This window comes from Pectinophora gossypiella, chromosome 16 (assembly GCF_024362695.1).
Source record: "Pectinophora gossypiella chromosome 16, ilPecGoss1.1, whole genome shotgun sequence".
NCBI lineage: Eukaryota > Metazoa > Arthropoda > Insecta > Lepidoptera > Gelechiidae > Pectinophora > Pectinophora gossypiella.
The window spans coordinates 8,682,891-8,702,460 of NC_065419.1; the positions used below are offsets into that span (position 1 = coordinate 8,682,891).

The 19,570-nt window shown below is 34.9% G+C and overlaps 1 long non-coding RNA gene across 1 annotated transcript; it reads right to left on the minus strand.

Annotated features, from left to right (window-relative positions):
• Positions 1 to 17,809: 17,809 nt before the first annotated feature.
• Positions 17,810 to 18,798, minus strand: LOC126374108 (uncharacterized). The gene is made up of 3 exons (XR_007567403.1): positions 18,707 to 18,798; positions 18,381 to 18,465; positions 17,810 to 17,874 (listed from the first exon to the last, which is right to left on the minus strand). It is a non-coding gene; the product is annotated as an uncharacterized LOC126374108 (long non-coding RNA).
• Between the last annotated feature and the right edge of the window lie 772 nt (positions 18,799 to 19,570).

Sequence of the window (19,570 nt, forward strand, 5' to 3'; positions counted from 1 at the left end):
TGAATCTGCTTTCCAGCGAAGCTAGATAACTTAACGGGTTATTCTACACACCAAACACCTAGTAAAACGAGGGAGAAAATCTAATAAACCCTTAATTCCAACTTCATTGAAGAAATGAGATTAGACGGACTAAAATAAGCTGCCAGCAGCTTAAACAGGTACAGACTAAAGCCAAATGCTCCAATTTCGTTTCAAAACATGGCGTAGCTAAAATGTAAGATGAGTAGATTGTTTTCGGAAATAGACTTAGTCTATATTACGGTTTCCATTACACGCAGCCATTTTAAAAGCTGCCACAGAAACGCTGTTTGAATCATCTGATAAAGATGTAAAGGCCTGAGATGAGATGATGATATTACACTTATAAAGTGCCCTATGACAAGATAATTAAACATACATACATACATATATAAACTCATGCCTATTTCCCACCGGGGAAAAGATAAGATAATTAAAAGAAAATTAAAATCCATAGTATTTCCTTACCTAAGTGGTAAGTATAACTTGGTCGTACCAGATGGACCGACCACGATCGCTGTAGGTAATTTACAACAACCTCCATTCTGCAACATCTCTGTTAACACCCAAAATAGAATTTAATAATAACGACCTTGTAGACGCCAACATTTCGGAAACAAGTTCCATTTTATCGTACGAAGATTTAATTAAAATTTACATAGGTTTAATTTCGATGGTTTAATCAATTTTAGTGGTCGAATAATCAGTTTGTTAATGTTTGCCCTGGCAACAAACAGTACTGTTTGTTGACAGTGGAAAGTAACTAGAAAACTGGCCTTACACGTCATTTGGTATTATTTGAAGCGTTTCTATTAAATTGCCTAGTAGTAAGAGCGTTGGTCTCTCGATCTGAAGATCCTGAGTACATATCACAAAAATCACAGGATTTATTTATTTATTTATGTACACTCACATTTGCAACATTATAGATGTATGTATATCCATTGCGTTACAAACAAGATTCCTCCCCCTCAATCAACCGGAGGGGATGCGGAGCAAACTCCACCACGCTGCTCCAATCCGGGTTGGTGGAGGCTATTTATTATTTACATAATTATGTAGTCGTTTGGTCATGTTTGCAGAACGCAAAATGATAGTTGGGCAAAAGCTGTCACGGAGTCGACACCTCTTGGACGCAGAAGCACAGCCAGACCCAGGAAGCGATGGAAAGACGACGGATTGGAGGAAGATCTCTCAGGATAGGGAAAAGTGAAAGCTCATAAGGGAGGCCTTTGCCCCGCAGAGGGACAATCCAGGCTAGTAAAAAAATTTAGTCGTTACATGAGCCATGTCCACAGGAACCCAAAACCGTAGTGATGAGGTAGTGACCACGAGAGAAGAGAAGATGATTCTATTAATTGCGTAGCTGATGTCTACGATGTAATGTACGAATACATTGAATTGTATTTACATATCTGGTATATTCCATAGAGTGCGGCAAGTATTTGCGCGCGTCTTAGTGGAACTTTTCCATTATGGCGAGGAACCTTCTGTTTCATATAGTATTTAGTTACTACATGGTAATACTAGGTAAATACCAGAGTGAGAGGATCGGATCAATTTAGAAAATTGGTTTCGGCTTTACAAAACCATATTGGAGTTAGTTGGAGTATGCTACATACCCATAAATTTAAAATTTTATATTTTGTAAAAGGTATACGGAGCCCAGGAAAGATATCAAGTAAAAATATCAAGGCATTACGTAAAAAACTCTACGTATATTGGCACCTTCCACTGCTAAAGGAATCTTTTGAAATACGATCCTTTTAGGAAATGAGCTATTCTTATTTATCAACCAAATATTCAAACCCACGCCCACGCTGTGAGTTCAATTTACCGGAATAGCTTTTTCGGTGTTTGCATGTTTTAAGGGAAGACTTAAAATACAGGGTGTTTTTGTGACACCGTACCGAATAATGTGGGAGATCATTCAGCTCATGATTCTGAGTTGACAACAAGGGGAATTTCCTTTCGAAAAATTCATGATATTTAAAAAAAAAAATTGCAATTTTTTGTTCTTTTTAAACTATTTTTAGTTTCATACTTATACGACTGAAAATTCTACTCGATATGAATTCAGATTCATGGTCTGAATCAACCAAAAACCCCTAATGTTTCGTACATCGAACACGTCTGTAAGAAACTACAAAAGTACTTTTCTCATGCACAGAGTTAAGCCACGTTAAGCATTTGGTCCCGGTTACTACTTTCTGATGTAAGTTAGTAGTCGTTACATGAGCCACGACAGGGGCCTTTTGCGGCTCAATAGCAACCCTGACACCAGGGTTGATGGGGTTGGTAATCCACCTCACAACCCACACGATAGAAGAAGATGCACAGATGTAAAAGTATGTGCCATGTCCCTATGTAGTTCTGTGTTTCAGAAAACATCATTGTAAATATTGGTGACTATCTGTGATAATTAACAAACTATTACTTAATAATATTATTAAGGTTAATAAATCTGTGATTGTTTGATGATTGTACCTATAAGTAAGCGAAACATAATGTTGATTTTTTATTTGATAATAAATAACACAACAAATAAAAAAGCTGATGGTAAAAACTACATGTTTTTAATTTTCTGGGAAGTAATCGTAGCAATTGTCAACCCCGGTGACAACTGAGAAATAGACTTCCCATTTGTCCCCTCTATACAGCTTTCAAAGGGAACAGTCGGCACGAATTGTCACCCCGGTGACAACTGGGGATACAATTCCCAGCTGGCAGCGACAGGGCTACAGGGGACTACTGGGAACAATTGCAATATTTGGGTAACCCTGACCAGAGTCGGTAGCTGACTATAGCTATCATTCCACAGCTTTGTGCAAATATTGAGTAAGTTTAGTAATATAATTATAAGCCTTCCAAAAATAAAACGCAATTTTTAACTACATATATAATTGAATTTAATAAAACCTTTAAAAATATGTGGTATAAGCTGCAAAAAAGACACAAAAAAATTGCTAATAAAATGTATAAAATGATTTCTTTCCTTCTTTTATTTACATTCAATGATTCAAATAATTTTTCAGACCCATTTTTCTTTGAGCGTATTACTATGCAACTGCAAAATTGGGTGAATCCATGGATACGATTCGGATGTATATCAATTTAGCACATAGGATAATTCCGACAATCCATGCCACTATGCCGAGAAATACAATCAGCAAGTCTTTAATAAGTATATAGTCGTACCTTCCATAATTGTCAGGATATAACAAGCCAATTTCCATAAGAGCTGGGAAAATTACCGCAAGAATATTCGTGCACAGGTTACCGACAAACGCAACAAATGGCCCTTGAAAGGGTACCAAGTACGCAATGAGAACTGAAACAAAAAAAAAATATTTTTATTTTTAATCTCTCACCTGTTCGCTAGTGAAAGTGTGGCCTAAGATGGTCCAGAGATATCTAATAAATGTCTGTCTATTCACTCTAGTTTTGAAAATTCCAAAATTGACACGCCCAAAGGGGGTCCCTTATAGATATTCGAATGGGCTCAATTTAATAACATAGAAGACAACATAATGTATTAAATCACGCTAGTATCTCTGAAGGAGTAGGCAGAGGTGTGTATACTTAATATTTATATACACACACCCCTCACCATGTAAGAGGGGGCGACAAATCCTGGAAAGCACGTGATAACTTATCTGTAATCCGCAATCGAATTTAGGGATTTAGAACACGTAATTAGAAGAATATAAACAGCACTCGTGATAAATGAAGTATGATTCAAGTTTTCAACCAATAGCCGTACGCTATTTGTCTACGTAGACAACAATCGCAGCGTCTATACCGAGCATGTCGTAATAACAAACAAGAATTGTATTTAATTATTAAGTACAATTCAACCAACTTACACGTTGAAGCCACAAAGATAGGCCTGCTGACGTATTCAACAGATTTTAATGTGTGATCACAGGGATAAACACGCGGATCGTGATTTTTTATTACTTCCAAAAGTATTTGGATCCCAGGGTAACATTGGAGGGGGAATGTCAACGCCACAGTTATCAAGTAGAACGCAAAACAGAAATGAGTCAAGCTGTAACAAAAAGTTGATAGGAAAATACATCAGAATTAAGGTACCTGAAACCTTCGGAGTTGAAGGTGTGTGTTTGTAGAACTACCAGCATCACGGCATTACATAATGGTTTTGTAAAAAAAAAATACATACATATCATCAAATGGCAAATATCTCAGGATATTTTCCTCCATTTCACCATAACACCAATATCCTAGTGCACCGAAAATGCTCGACATCAACGCTGGATACAAGATTCCAACTGACACGATTCCGGTATCAAAGATTTTAGAACCCAAGATTCTTGGATTCGCGAGTGATTTGTCGGCGTACAGTATCTGAGAATAGAGTATAATGGAACATCTGTGTTATATCTAGTAGTAAACTATAATATCTAGTGCGTTTGGGGGGTAAAGAGAAATGAAAAAGAAGTTCATATTCAATTTGCAGCGGTGTAGCATAATTAACTAAAATAAAGGTAACAATATGGTAAAACCAAAAAGAATCTTTAAGGGTTTTTAGAGAGCTAAAGGAAAAATTATGTGCTGGATTTTTATCATGCAATGAGTATTGTGTGACCCGCCGACGTGTCTCATGCATAAAGAACAGAGAACTCCTTTTAAACTCCGTAATTACTTGTGTCAAAGCCTAAGATTTTTTGGCTTACCTAGATGTATTTGACTTTAAACCTTCCATTGCAATACTTTAACTCTATAGCTTTCTATAGGAGGTATAAGATTCTTTAGCATATAAACATAAAATTAAGCGTGAAATCCCTAAGGAGGTGGTCAGAGCCACAAGTAATCAAAGACAACTTTCTGCCACTGTTGATATGAAGTCCTAATGAATATGGTGAATCTTATGATGACAAGGGATCAGTTTATCGCCCATTACAATTATCCTGAATGTTCACAGATCCTGTAGAAAATTAGGTAAGCAAATAACATAGCCTTCATTAGGTGTTAATGTTCCTGTCCCATGTTATTATGGCAGAATAAATATTAAAAGACTCGCACGTAATAAAAAAGAGTAAAAAATTTATGCTTCAAATAAAATGCTTTTTAGCAGGAAAAATAATATAGAAAAAATTAAAAAACGAGGAAAGAAATAAATAATTAACTAGGTAATCAAGAAAATATTTTTTTACTAATAATATAAATTCTTACGACTCCAACAGCACTGTGATTGAAAAGCATTATGCCAAACGCGACGACCATTGGCAACAGATCTTTTGCAGCATAAGTCACTTCTTTTCTGGGATCCATCAACATTATAATGTGCACCAATAATAATGCAATGAAATTCAATACATTACCTGAAAAATAAAAGTGTATATCACTTTACTTATACTAGTAATTTTCTTGTCACTCTAAGCTGATTTCAGGTTTGTAGTAAGCAATTCAAAATCAAAAATGGGTCATTTTCAATTTCATATCATCAAAGAACAACCTATTGTTATTCAAATTACTCGTACCTAATAATCTACGACTACTTCAAAACATGTTATGGCCGAGAAGAAGTAATTCATTTCTTGAACAAAAGAAGACCCTGTTGATCTAAAATTTTGAATTATTCTTTGTTGTGTAGTACATCCATCATTTCTCGAGTCTAGTAGTCGTCCTTGCTATGTTACTTACCTACTTAACCCATTGACTTTTTCAAAAGCAGGGTTGAAAACCTATTCTATCTAAGATGCTTTACTAGTGAGCATTTGCTTGTAAAGGTACTCCTTCACCGGGAGCATTTCGCTGTAATGTGTAAAAATTATGATACGATTTTGAGCATTACGTTATAATACTGCATATCTGCTGTTTAGCGGTACTTCTCCATCACCGATGTAATGCTCGGATCTGTAACATTACATTACAGGCGAATGCTCGCGGTGAAGGAGCACCTTAATGTATCACTTATGAATCGAATCATAAATGTTACATTAAAAGTGGATGCACACCAATTAAAGATCAGCCTTATGATAACTGAATAACTAACTTACCTCCCATTGACACGTAACTGACAATCTTTAAATTTTTCATAAATAACTCTAAAAATAAGTAAGGGAGAAACAACACTAACAATGCAGGTTCATTGGTCGCCCAGTCCATCATCTATAAAAATACAAAACATCGGTTAAAAAGGGCAGATTAAAATAGGTATACAGGGTGTTAATGACATCGTAACGAATACTCGAATCAGAGGGATGATTCAGACCATGATTCTGAGTCGATATCAAGTGGAATTTCCTGTCGGAGAAGTCATGAAAATTTTAGAGCTTATTTAAATTATTTTCCGTTCCATACTTTTGCGACGGAAAATTCCTCTTGATATCAACTCAGAATTATGGCCTGAATCATCCCTCAAAGTTTTCGTTACGATGTCACTAACATCCTGTATATTACGTTACATTTTACGTAAGTAATTATATACCGATATGGGGTAAGTATACACCCCACGTTGTCTCTACGAACTCTAGTATTTTTTCACTAAATTTAGAAACGGTTCATCAAAGATATATCATTATCACGACAACGCACATTGGGTCGAAAGTGCTATTGCAGGGACTTACGATTTAACTTTCGTTTATCACATATTTGATTATGCCAATAGATAGAGCTAATCAAACACAATAAATGTTATGTTAGGTTATTTTTTCCTAAAGTTTATACTTTGGTCAGAAAAAACATTTTCTGTTTTTTTTGTATGAAACGTATCAAAGACAGTTAAATTTCTGCCAAGTCCATACCGATCCAGCCGCGAGACCTTATTTTCTGTAATCTTTGTCTAGTTGACTACTCAAATGCAAAATCAGCATCTGCCTAAAGTTGCAATTCTTTGAAAGAAATGGGTCAGAAAAAGACAAAAAATTCAACATTTCAAAATTCAGTTTTATGTTTTATTAATTTATTATAAGCTTAGTTCTATGTTAAATACTATACAGAAATACATTACAACACAAGTGACAAAGTTAAAATGAACAAAAAAATATTTTGAAGGTACCTACCCAGAACATATAATTAATGAATAACCTTTACTTAATGTTTTTTCGTTATAAAATTTCTCAAAATTAATTAACCTCTATATATCACTATTGCTCGCCATAAATTGTGACAAACATTCTTACAACTCTTATTAATTGGTTACCTACATAAGTTTTAACAAAATAATAATATAATCTTAAGAGATACTTAAACAAAAATATACTACTTAACTTGTAAAAGACAAAAGATATTAAATACAAAAAAGTTAGCCATTATTTTAAAATACTATTCACTTCACTATCACTAGAACTATCTTCTAAATTACTTGTGTCTATAAATTCTATATCAGATTCGAGCGGATAATGCAGCAAAAGCTCTCTGGCTTCGGAAGAAAGAATCATTCCCTTTTGCTTTGTCATTCGAGGTCTAAGACTCGTTATCACTGGATCAGAAGACAATAGAAGATTATGCAAAATGTCTTCATTTGTCGCTGTCCTACTTATTTTTCTGGAATGGTTCTCTCTGTATTTCCGAAAGTCTTTGTTACGAGCTTCTGCTGCTTCTTCAGATAGTTTTCCTATGGGCATAGCACCAAAAATGGATATAATTCAAAATTTTCTCAGTACTGTAAAAACACTGCAAAGATGTATGTGGAATTTTATCCATGGTATTACATGCCATCGAGCTATAGATCCATGGAGCAGATATAATTAAACATTGGTGCTATGCCCATAGGAAAACTATCTGAAGAAGCAGCAGAAGCTCGCAACAAAGACTTCCGGAAACACAGAGAGAACCATTCCAGAAAAATAAGTAGGACAGCGACAAATGAAGACATTTTGCATAATCTTCTATTGTCTTCTGATCCAGTGATAACGAGTCTTAGACCTCGAATGACAAAGCAAAAGGGAATGATTCTTTCTTCCGAAGCCAGAGAGCTTTTGCTGCATTATCCGCTTGAATCTGATATAGAATTTATAGACACAAGTAATTTAGAAGATAGTTCTAGTGATAGTGAAGTGAATAGTATTTTAAAATAATGGCTAACTTTTTTGTATTTAATATCTTTTGTCTTTTACAAGTTAAGTAGTATATTTTTGTTTAAGTATCTCTTAAGATTATATTATTATTTTGTTAAAACTTATGTAGGTAACCAATTAATAAGAGTTGTAAGAATGTTTGTCACAATTTATGGCGAGCAATAGTGATATATAGAGGTTAATTAATTTTGAGAAATTTTATAACGAAAAAACATTAAGTAAAGGTTATTCATTAATTATATGTTCTGGGTAGGTACCTTCAAAATATTTTTTTGTTCATTTTAACTTTGTCACTTGTGTTGTAATGTATTTCTGTATAGTATTTAACATAGAACTAAGCTTATAATAAATTAATAAAACATAAAACTGAATTTTGAAATGTTGAATTTTTTGTCTTTTTCTGACCCATTTCTTTCAAAGAATTGCAACTTTAGGCAGATGCTGATTTTGCATTTGAGTAGTCAACTAGACAAAGATTACAGAAAATAAGGTCTCGCGGCTGGATCGGTATGGACTTGGCAGAAATTTAACTGTCTTTGATACGTTTCATACAAAACAAACCGAAAATGTTTTTTTCTGACCAAAGTATAAACTTTAGGAAAAAATGACCTAACATAACATTTATTGTGTTTGATTAGCTCTATCTATTGGCATAATCAAATATGTGATAAACGAAAGTTGAATCGTAAGTCCCTGCAATAGCACTTTCGACCCAATGTGCAACGTAGAAAAAATAAATTTGAAATAAAAAAGTTGTATGAAAAAATCTATAAAAATACTAACGTCTCTTAAGTTATCTGTGGTGAGAATGACGAATACTGTACATATTGAAAGTTGACTCAGAAGCATAAACAAAGCAATTAAACAACTGAAAATATTATGTAGGTTTAATATTATAACATAAAGTACGTATAATGAAGTTATAATTGTAACTCATTCTGTAGGCTCTGCACGGCAACCGCGTCGAGCGCGGCGCGAATTATATTGAAACTTTCGACCAATAGCCGTTTGATGATAGATAGCATTCGTATCGTTTATTGGTCAAAGCGCTCAATATAATTCGAATAAATAAAAAAAAGCAAAACGAAATCTTATCAAATACTTACGGACCATTCTTCCCGAAGAAATGTAAAATAGGTGGGCCATGAAGTAAGCTCATACGGAACCCGTATCTATAAGATATGTACGGGATTTTCAACTGTCGACTTATTTCGTTCAGGCATGATAACTAAATAAAAATATAGGTAAAACATTAACTTAGAGCTTTCTCAATTTATGAATGTACTCTTTTCAGTTGTAAATAAATGTGGTTAGTAAAGTTATATTTTGTACTTCGCAGATTTATATGTGACCCGTGGTAGCCCTGTTGATAGAACGCTTGCCTCTCACTTTGAGGTCGCAGGATCGAATCCAGCACATGCCTAAACCAAAATTCATGTTTGGATCATAAATGAATACCACGCGTTCAGCGGTGAAGGAAAACATCGTGTGGAAACCCGCATTCCCGAAATGCATTTTCGGAGGTATGTGACCTAACCTGTATTGGGCTGGTTTTCCCTTCGCTGGTTGGAAGGTCAGACAGGCATCTTCGGTTAGGTAAGCGGCCCTTGTAAAAAATGGGATAATGCTATGGAGATGACGAGATTTATACGTAATTACATTTGGGGCGATGGATTTATTGTTGATTAAGTAATGATGATGGAATTATTATAATAAATTACCAATGTCAAGTGTGTGTGGGTAAGTAGAATGCCAACAAGTAGAGTCATGATTGGTCCCATGATAATGCCGACTTGACTTATTGCCATAGGCATCGCCAACATACCAGCACCAAATGAGGACCTTATCATATTGAAATACGCCATCCACGGTCTGGATAATGAAACATAATTTAAAAGCAAGACATTAGTATTATAAGAAGATTCTTATACGTACGTATATAGACAAGCTATGTAAAACATAGACAATAGAACATACACCATAGAACATGACACCTATCTGCCCGCTCCTGACTTGAGTTTGTCTCTTTCCCGTCTACTGGAGGAGAATTCTATTAGAAATAAACTGAACCGTTTTCCTGTTTTGTGTATGATCGACTTGTCGTTATGTTTTTGTTTCTGTGCACAATAAATTGTTAAATAAATAAATAAATAAATAAGAATAACGGACTTAAAAAAAGATCACTTGATGTTAATAATATTATACCTTACGTTGAAACAAATCCATCATGTTAAGTTTAGCAAGGCTTAGCGTTTAAAGTTCTTGTTCATGTTCTTCACAAATAAAAAAATCACATTGAAGTACATACAGGGTGGTAATGACATCGTAACGGAAACTTTGAGGAAAACTTTCCGTCGCAAAAGTATAGAATTGAAAGTAATGTATAAAAATACATAAAGATCATGAATTTTGCGTAGGAAAATTCCACTTGATATTAATTCCGAATCATGAACTGAATCATGCCCCTCAATATTCGTTAGATGTCACTAACACCATGTATGTTATAAGATATAGAGTGAATGTATAAAGCATTGGTCTTTGCTCAGCGGCAAATAGGCATTCATCATCTGTCTGCGCTCACTGTTACTGCTACTCTACTGCGGGTTGGTGGAGAAACATTAAATCCTTTGTCAATCTACGAAAATTTGATTCCCAAATTGAACCTCCTGGATTCTAATTCGGAACTTCTGATTTTATCAAGGGCTAGCCATTATGTATCACAGAGGTCGTGTATTATTGTTCTGTTCATGTAGTAAATCCAAGGGTATCGTTTTTGATGAGTTACAATGACTGCTTTCAAAAGAGCGAGTTGGACACCTTCATGCAGGATAACTTCTGACCAAAGAGTCCTCTGTGCGGGAAACATTGTTTCTGCGGTAGACCGTCGCATCTTGTCACACCCCGGACACTTCATACAAAGCACCTCGTTTTCCACAGACATTACAATTTGACGTTATTGTGCACGCGCATCTGTGTGTGTGATCTCTGACGTCATACTATTGAAGACTAAAGTAAGAGCGGAGGAGTCAGGTAAACTTAGCTCAGCCGTTGGCGGAAACTTCCTGTTCTATACATAAACATAAACCTATATACATCCCACTGCTGGGCACAGGCCTCCCCTCAATCAACCGGAGGGGGTTCCTTTTCTATACGTAGTATTATTTCTAGTAACCACATCACAGAAGCCTTCAAAAGATTTTAATTATTTTAGTTGGGTCTTCAAGGTATTTATTATATGAGCTTAGTTGTATGAAATAAAGGACTTTTTATTGTTTTACTTACGATATTGGAACTCTTGGCTCCCTGTGGTCTCTAGGATCGAAGTCACCCATTGGTGGGGCGAATTCTGGTAAGTGGGCTGTTCTTACGTCAATTGCTTCAAGCCTTGAATCTACAGTTTTTACCATAGTCCTGCTCACTGCTTCGAATGCCGCCCTAAATTATTTATGGATTATAAAAACGTAATTTACGAATGTGTTAGGTTTAATAATTATAAGAATTGACTATTGAATCTTGTTATGCGTGAATTGGCTAATCTTGATCGTCTATCTGGGTAACACCGAATTCGAAAGTTGAAGAAGAAGTAGAGCATCTCATCAATTTAAGTGAATGTATTTTTCTCCAAATCCAGGCTCCAAAATAAAAAAGGATCACGCCTGTATTCCCGAAGAGGTAGGCAGAGGTGCATAATACACGTGTTTCGTTTTCCAAAAATCCGAAGGCAAGATTGTAAACCGAACCCCAATTATTAATGATCCATCAACGTGAGCTTCACTTAAATAGAAAGTCCCTTCTATCTTGTTCTGGTGTCAGGGTTATTATTGAACCACCAAAGGCTCCAAACGTGCCTCATGTTAATGTAACTTGGATCATCCTACGTTCGGACAATCAGGTGATCAGCCTGTAATGTCCTAACCTAACTCCCTAGTTAGGTTAGGACATTACAGGCTGATCCCTATCATAAAGTGATTTTGTGACATGTCCACACTGAGATTAGAACCACTGGACCACCACAGACGCCGATGTAGAATAGAGAGTAAAAAATACTAACATTTTGTGTTCGTGGTGTTTTGGAGGTTACTTTAAAATTACTTATTATAGTAGTAACTGTTGTCTGCCTCGGACGACATTTAATCGTTGTGTCCTTTACTTTAGGTAGAAATTAAATATTGTAAAATTTCATGTAATGTTAATCCAAAACATTAAAATTATTGGTCATGAATATAAAAAGTACGTTGTAAAATGACGTGTATAAATACTTTTCATAATAATGTCAAAACAAGGTCGCAATAACATCGCGAAACTAGAGCTTTTTTGTCTACAACGGAGAGGCAAAGATTTCATTCCACACTGCTTAAATCATAAGTTTCACGATGCATATGACAGACAGACTAGGTATATAATGATCGAAGGAATAATAATAAATATGGGACCGACACGCGACAAAATATAGCAGAAATCAAGCGGAAATGTATTATTCTATGGGGGCTAGTGATGAAAAAATAAATAAGAGACATTAAATGTTAAGGATGTGCTCGCTCTGTCCTATTAGTTTATGCGCTTCGATTCCAAGTTTAATAAGGTGACAATGTGTTCCTGTTGCAGTTCATTTCTTCTCCTCAGCCATAACACCTAGCAAAATGACGTAGATTAAAAAATGATAAATTGATCTTCAATAAGTTTATCCATGATAATTACGTTGAATAAATGATTCTTAAGTATTTCCGTGTTTACCAATATCAATCAATCAAAACTCTCCATTTCCGTGTTACTCTATATTATTCTTGTCGATCGATAGTTGATTATTAATAGTTGGCTATTGATAGTAAGAATATCGATTAAGCTATCGAGACCTATCGATACTATACATAGCAATCGATAACGGCCTCCGTGGTCCAGTGGTTGAGCGTTGTGCTCACAATCCGGAGGTCCCGGGTTCGAATCCCGGTGGGGACAAATCACTTTGTGATCTCTAGTTTGGTTAGGAAATTACAGGCTGTTCACCTGATTGTCCAAAAAGTAAAAAGATCTGTGCTTCGGAAGGAACGTTAAGCCGTTGGTCCCGGTTATTACTTACTGATGTAAGTACGTAGTCGTTACATGAGTCATGTCAGGGGCCTATGGCGGCTCAGTAATAACCCTGACGCCAGGGTTGATGGGGTTGGTAATTCACCTCACAATCCACACGATAGAAGAAGATATCAATCAATACTATTACCTCGTCGATGCTACTGTCAGGTTTCTAGCTAGCCTATCGATAGGACGCTTTTTTTGATGAAAACTTTCGATACTTCGGCAACACTAATGTGTATGAATTTATGAATATTCAGTATGTCTAATTTATTAATATTTCCACTTTTACCTTTTGAATTATTACTATACTTGAATGCTTACGTGACTCGACTCCCTGTCTGCGTTGGCGAATTAACATTTAAAACAACATTATTTATATTTTTATTTAATAAGCATCACAAGAAAAAATAGATTAGCTATAATAGGATTGTTATATCTATTACTATTTAAAATATGTACATGAGAGGTATTTGATGGGTTTACGTTTGCTTAAAACCATAGTTAATTAAAGACAATTTTGGTTGGGGAAGTCTTCTGGTTTCCCATACAAACCACTCAATGGCCTGGGTTAATATTACAGAAACTCGTCACTATTAGGCGATCTGAGGGTCAAAATTAGAATATATATATGATACCCTGACAGCCAAACGCCAAAAATCCACATAATTATACCTATTACTACAATTAATAAATCTTTGATGAGCAGATAATGGAACGACCCGTAATAGTCAGGGTACAGTAAGCCAATTTCCATTAAGGCTGGAAATACTAGCGCAAGGAGACTGGTACACAAGTTGCCAACAAATGCCACGAACTTAGCTTGGAACGGTACGTAGTATGCAATCACAACTGAAACAACGAAGATAAACCCTGGTTCAGTTTATTCGAAATCTTAGGCAAAATATTCTGAATAATTACATACAAAACCAAAATTACAATTCTTTTAAAGTCCCAACAGGCAAAAAGATCAAAAACATAAGTAGCCCATATAATGTTTACTGAAATTGCAGTACTTGTACGGGGTATAACTGGCATCGTAACGAATAGGTACTGAGGGCTGTGATTCAGTTTATTATTCTGAATTTAATTCAAGTGGATGTTTCCTTCGCAAAAGATAATTATATAAAAAATAAACAAACAAATAATAAATAAGTAATAAATTATTGAAAATAATTTTAAAAAAAATCTCTAAAAGCATGAATTTTGTGACGGAAAATTCCACTTGTTATGAATTCAGTATCATGAGCCGAATCATCTCCCTCAGTATTCGTTACGGTGTCACTAACAACCTGTATAACAACTACTGTTGACGACAGGTCGACATGGCAATCGGGGCATGAGGTGAGCCGCGGAGGCGGGGTCGCCCCGCACACCCGCACAGTCCCCGCGGCGTCTTAGTCTTAGTGTCGCACGAGTTCGTATCGACCGCGTTTATCGATTATAATCTCGCTCACATAATTTATTGAACTAGAAATTAACATTAACACAAAAGAAAAACAATAGATTTAAAAGAAATCTAATCTAAATATTTATGGTCAATCAAAATTATAAATATAGCAAGTATATTTTACATATACTTGCTAAGAAATTATTGAAAACTAAGAATAATATTTTAGAAATAAAATTAACGTTAGATGATTCAGATGAATAAATATTAACTTAAATGAAAACGTGGTATTATTTTATTCACATTTTGTTAGATACATAATAAAAATATATCGATATTGAAAACGTCACGTCCTAGAGAATTGCCATGTCGACCTGTCGTCTACTATAGTTATACTCACAAGTTGTGAAGACAAACAGGGGCCTGCCCAGACCTTCTACAACTCTCATAGTAGAGGAGTCAGGGGTTACAAGTGGATCATGATTTTTTATCACTTCTAATAACATTTGCATTCCTGGGTAACATTGTAGTGGGTACGCCAATGTGATAGCCACCAAATATATACCGAAAGTTACTAAGGTAACACTGAAAGTAATAAAAAACTGTGTTTAATGATTTTAAAACGGTATTGAAAGTGTTAGTTAAGATATTGTCACAAATGTAGACGTTATGTAAAATGACTTAACCTGAAAGATTTATACAATTTATAACAATAAGTTAGTGACATCGTAACGAATTAAAACACATAATAACGGGTTCTTACCGCAACGAATATTGAGAGGGATGATTAAGACCATGATTCTGAGTTAATACAAAGTGGAATTTTTCGTCATTACGATGTCACTTACACCCGGCACAAGTACATACATGTAGCCATACAAGTACAAGTTGGTGTTAATGACAGCGTAACAAATACTGAGAGAGATGATTCAGACCATGATTCTGAGTTGATATCAAGTGGATTTTCCTGTCGGAAAATTTATGTTTTTTTTTTCAATTATTTTCAGTTCTACATTTTTGCGACGGAAAATTCTACTTGATATCAATTTAGGATCTTACTCTTTATCATCCTTCAAAGTTTCCGTTACGATGTTACTTACAACTGTAAAAACTTTTATACCAGTTTTAAACGACGTTCATCTGGGAGGCCGGGAGAGGTATGAAGTATAGCGTAAATATAAACTGATGGTGATGGTTAATAGATAAAATGTTATGCCTTTTTTAGACGTGACAGTTTACTGTTGTTTGCCACAAATGGCCAGACAAATAGAGAAAGTTGAGGGCTCTCACATGAAGAATTTTAGACGGTTTGTAATGCACTGTATACTATATAGTATATATACTATATAAATGATAGGAAAACATTTAAGGTGATGTTACAACATGTTACTAAGTTAGTTAATGCTATAGTGTCATACAATGTGCAATAACGTGTTAAAAGTATCAAGAGTGTATATAGTGTAGTGTATCTTATTTTATTGATGACATTAACATGCAACCTCGTCCTGCCAAAAAAATAGAAGTTACTTACGATTGGTCGTAAGGTAAAGACCTCAAGACATTCTCTTCCATAGGCCCAAAGGACCAGTATCCAAGGACTCCAAAAATGCTGGATATCAAACTAGGGACCATAGTACCGACTTGGATGACCCCATAACGGTTCGTTACTATCTTAGGATCTTTGAGAGCTTTTTCACATGATAGGATCTGAGGGAGAAATTTTACTATGTAATTCTATTCCAAAATGTTTCTTATATAAAATATACGTATAATGATTCAAAGTGTAATATTGAACAATAATAGTTTGAATATTTTTCTATTCCTTTGATAATTATCTCTAATCTACTGCAATAGGTGCAAATAATACAGGATGTTAGTGACATCGCAGCTTAACGAATACTGAGGCGAGAAATTCCACTTGATATTAACTCAGAATCATGGTCTGAAATTATCCCCCTCAGTATTCGTTACGATGCCACTAACTCCCTGTGTATATAAAATGCGCTTGGCTGCTTTTTTATCCAGCATGGATGCCACCAGTCTTACGATTTTAATAGGGAGTAGGATTGATATCTGCCAGCGTCTCATGATTCTACGCGATAGATAAAGACTTAGTCTTTACATTACTACATTTCGGCCCAGTAGTTAATACCATCTACAGCAAATCTACAATAAATCACGTCAAAAGAGAACGTAATTACATGAGACATCATTCATCGGATTTTACAAGAAAATATAAAATTGAATACATTATTTATTTAAATTAAACTGCAAAGATAATGTAGGTGATAAAGACCAGGCAGCATGGCCGTACGATCCTTTACCTGTACGTTAAATGGGGAAAAGGAAAGCATTACTACATTTTATGGTTATATACGCTAACCTACCTATTGCTAATTCATTTGCTTATTTTATTACGAAAAACCATAGAATTTTTTCAAATTTAATATAAAGAGAAGGGAGTTCTCAAATTCATATTCACAACACAAAGATAAACATAACCAATAAGACAATATATCAGAAGCAGATCTTGTAGAGATGTATGATAAACGCTACACAGACAAGAGATTCGCTCTGAAAAAAAAGCAAATAAGAACTTACCACTCCTACAGAACTCATATTGAACATTATCGTCCCGAAAGCTAAAAGAAAGGACACTGGACTGTTTGTGATGAGGATCACTTCTCCGTGAGGGTCAGCCATTATCGCATAAAATACTAACGCTAAAGCGAGAGCCAACAAAAATGTTCCTAAAATAAAAATAAAAAATATTAATTTGAATGTCTATTGGAAAATATCTCGCTCACAATACAGATGAAGTGTTGCACACATTTTTACCGTAACTTGTATCGATTAAAAAAAAATCGGTGAAGTAGTTCGAATCAGTGCGGGGTGGAGAGTGTCTTTTCTATATTAAATATATATTGTTCTACTCGTATAGCTTTTACAGTTTTTATTTTCAGATTCAAATGTGGAATACTCGCTGGATGACGCCCGTGAAGTCATTCGCGTGAACTTCGGTTATAGCGCGGTAATTACTTTATCCCCCTCTTTAAAGTCCTCCATATTTAATTATTTTTATGAGATTTGATCTATTTGGTTTTCATATGCCAATTTTAACGAAAACGCTGTTAAGCACCGATAAGCTACTTTCGCAATAAATAAGTATTTTCTTTTCATTATACTTGATAATAAGTATGACTTGATAGATGATTGTTGAAAAATAACTGATTACTAACCAAAGAATGAAATATAGCTGACAATTTTCAGAGTTTTCATTCCATATTCCAGAATTAGGTAAGGGATGATCAGCCATAATAACGCTGGAACTATACTTTTCCAATCCATAATCTTAGGAACATAATAAGTATAACAAATATTAGTTCAGTACACATCTACCTAATTTTATTTTAAGTTAAAGGTCATTTTCTTATTCGCCTAAGACAAAATGGACGTAAATTTTAGGCAGGAATATAAACAACCCTCACGAATTTTTACAATTGCCAATTTTTTAAATAACCTGACAGAATTTATTATCAGCCCATGTCAAACGAATTGAATATCAGCAAAATGCCTATTTGATACGCTCGGGTCATTAATTTATTCTAATATTAAAAGTTGTTAACATACTCATTTAATCATAAAATATTGTGTTATGTATTTTACATGCCGAAAGTCATTATTAACCTGTCCCTAATTCCTTTTCGGCGGATAAGAAAACGAAAGGTATAACAGGTAAAAAGAAAATGGCAGGAATCCATTATCTATGATTATTATTTTGCTTAAGGAATATTTAAGTTTCTAACACGAGATTGCATTTTGCATTGCAAGTTAAAAAATGACACTTAGATACTTACATCTCGTAGATTATCACATGTAAGTATAACGAACACTGTACATATACCCAGTTGACTAAGAATCATAAACACTGCTATAAGTATCCTGAAAAAAATTATACAATGATAAAATTTTGCGAAATCATAAGTAAGAAGTAATATATACAGCCGAATTACATATTATACATCAATATATACAGCATAGAAAAGCTGGGTTAATAATAAAATTTGAAGCACACATATTTTATTACATTTAATTCACTTGGTTGTCAAGTGTTCACAGAACGTACTTAATTATTGTAAGATATCTAAATCAATGAATTTTATAATTAAATATAATTACTTACGGACCAATTTGCCCTATTAAATGAAGACATGGCGGACCATGTAATAATGCCAAACGGAATCCATATCGGTACGATATGTTGGGAATTTTTAATTGCCTACTTATTTCATTCAGGCACCATAACTGTAACAAAATTTCATATCAGTAAAAATCATTATCTTTAGCGTATTTTGTTAAATAGCATAACGCATACGTAAAACACTTTTGACATCACAAAAAGTAGGCTCAACTTGAGGTGGTTTTGAACTGTGTTTGACTTGTATGCTGAACACAATGAATAGTCGTAGAACGCTTACAGATCATATTTGTGTTCCTGGGTAAGATGTGAAAACCGTGACTCATTGTAGATATGACGCAAATGGCATTAACTACTTAACTGGACAAATGGGGAGTGCTGGGGGCTCTCACCCTGTACAATATTTAAGACAACAGGCCTGAGGATGCCCGGTGGGGCGCGAACTTCGACTCAGGGCGTCGTGAGAGGATTACATTTGAAAGAAATAATCGACCTTAGTGTGTCGATAGCGATAAGCGCTGAAGGAGGGAGATCATCTACCATACTGGCGGGATCGGTATCAGGGTAAATTGTAACAACCCACAGCTACTGTGGCAAGTGTTAAAGAAGTCATCGTCATCACTAGTTTAAGAGCCACGCTCTTCTCGGTGTAGCAATCTCCATGCTATTTTTTAGGGATAAATATGGCAGTGGTTTTCCTCTTGCATTCCGCCCCTCTTCTTCTTTTTCTTTTTCTTTGTTTTTGTTAAAGTAGTAGAAAGTATTAAACTTAAAAATCCATTTACCATAGTAGTCTGCGTGTGGGCAACGAGGACACCAATACCAATCATCAAAAACGGCCCGAGGAGA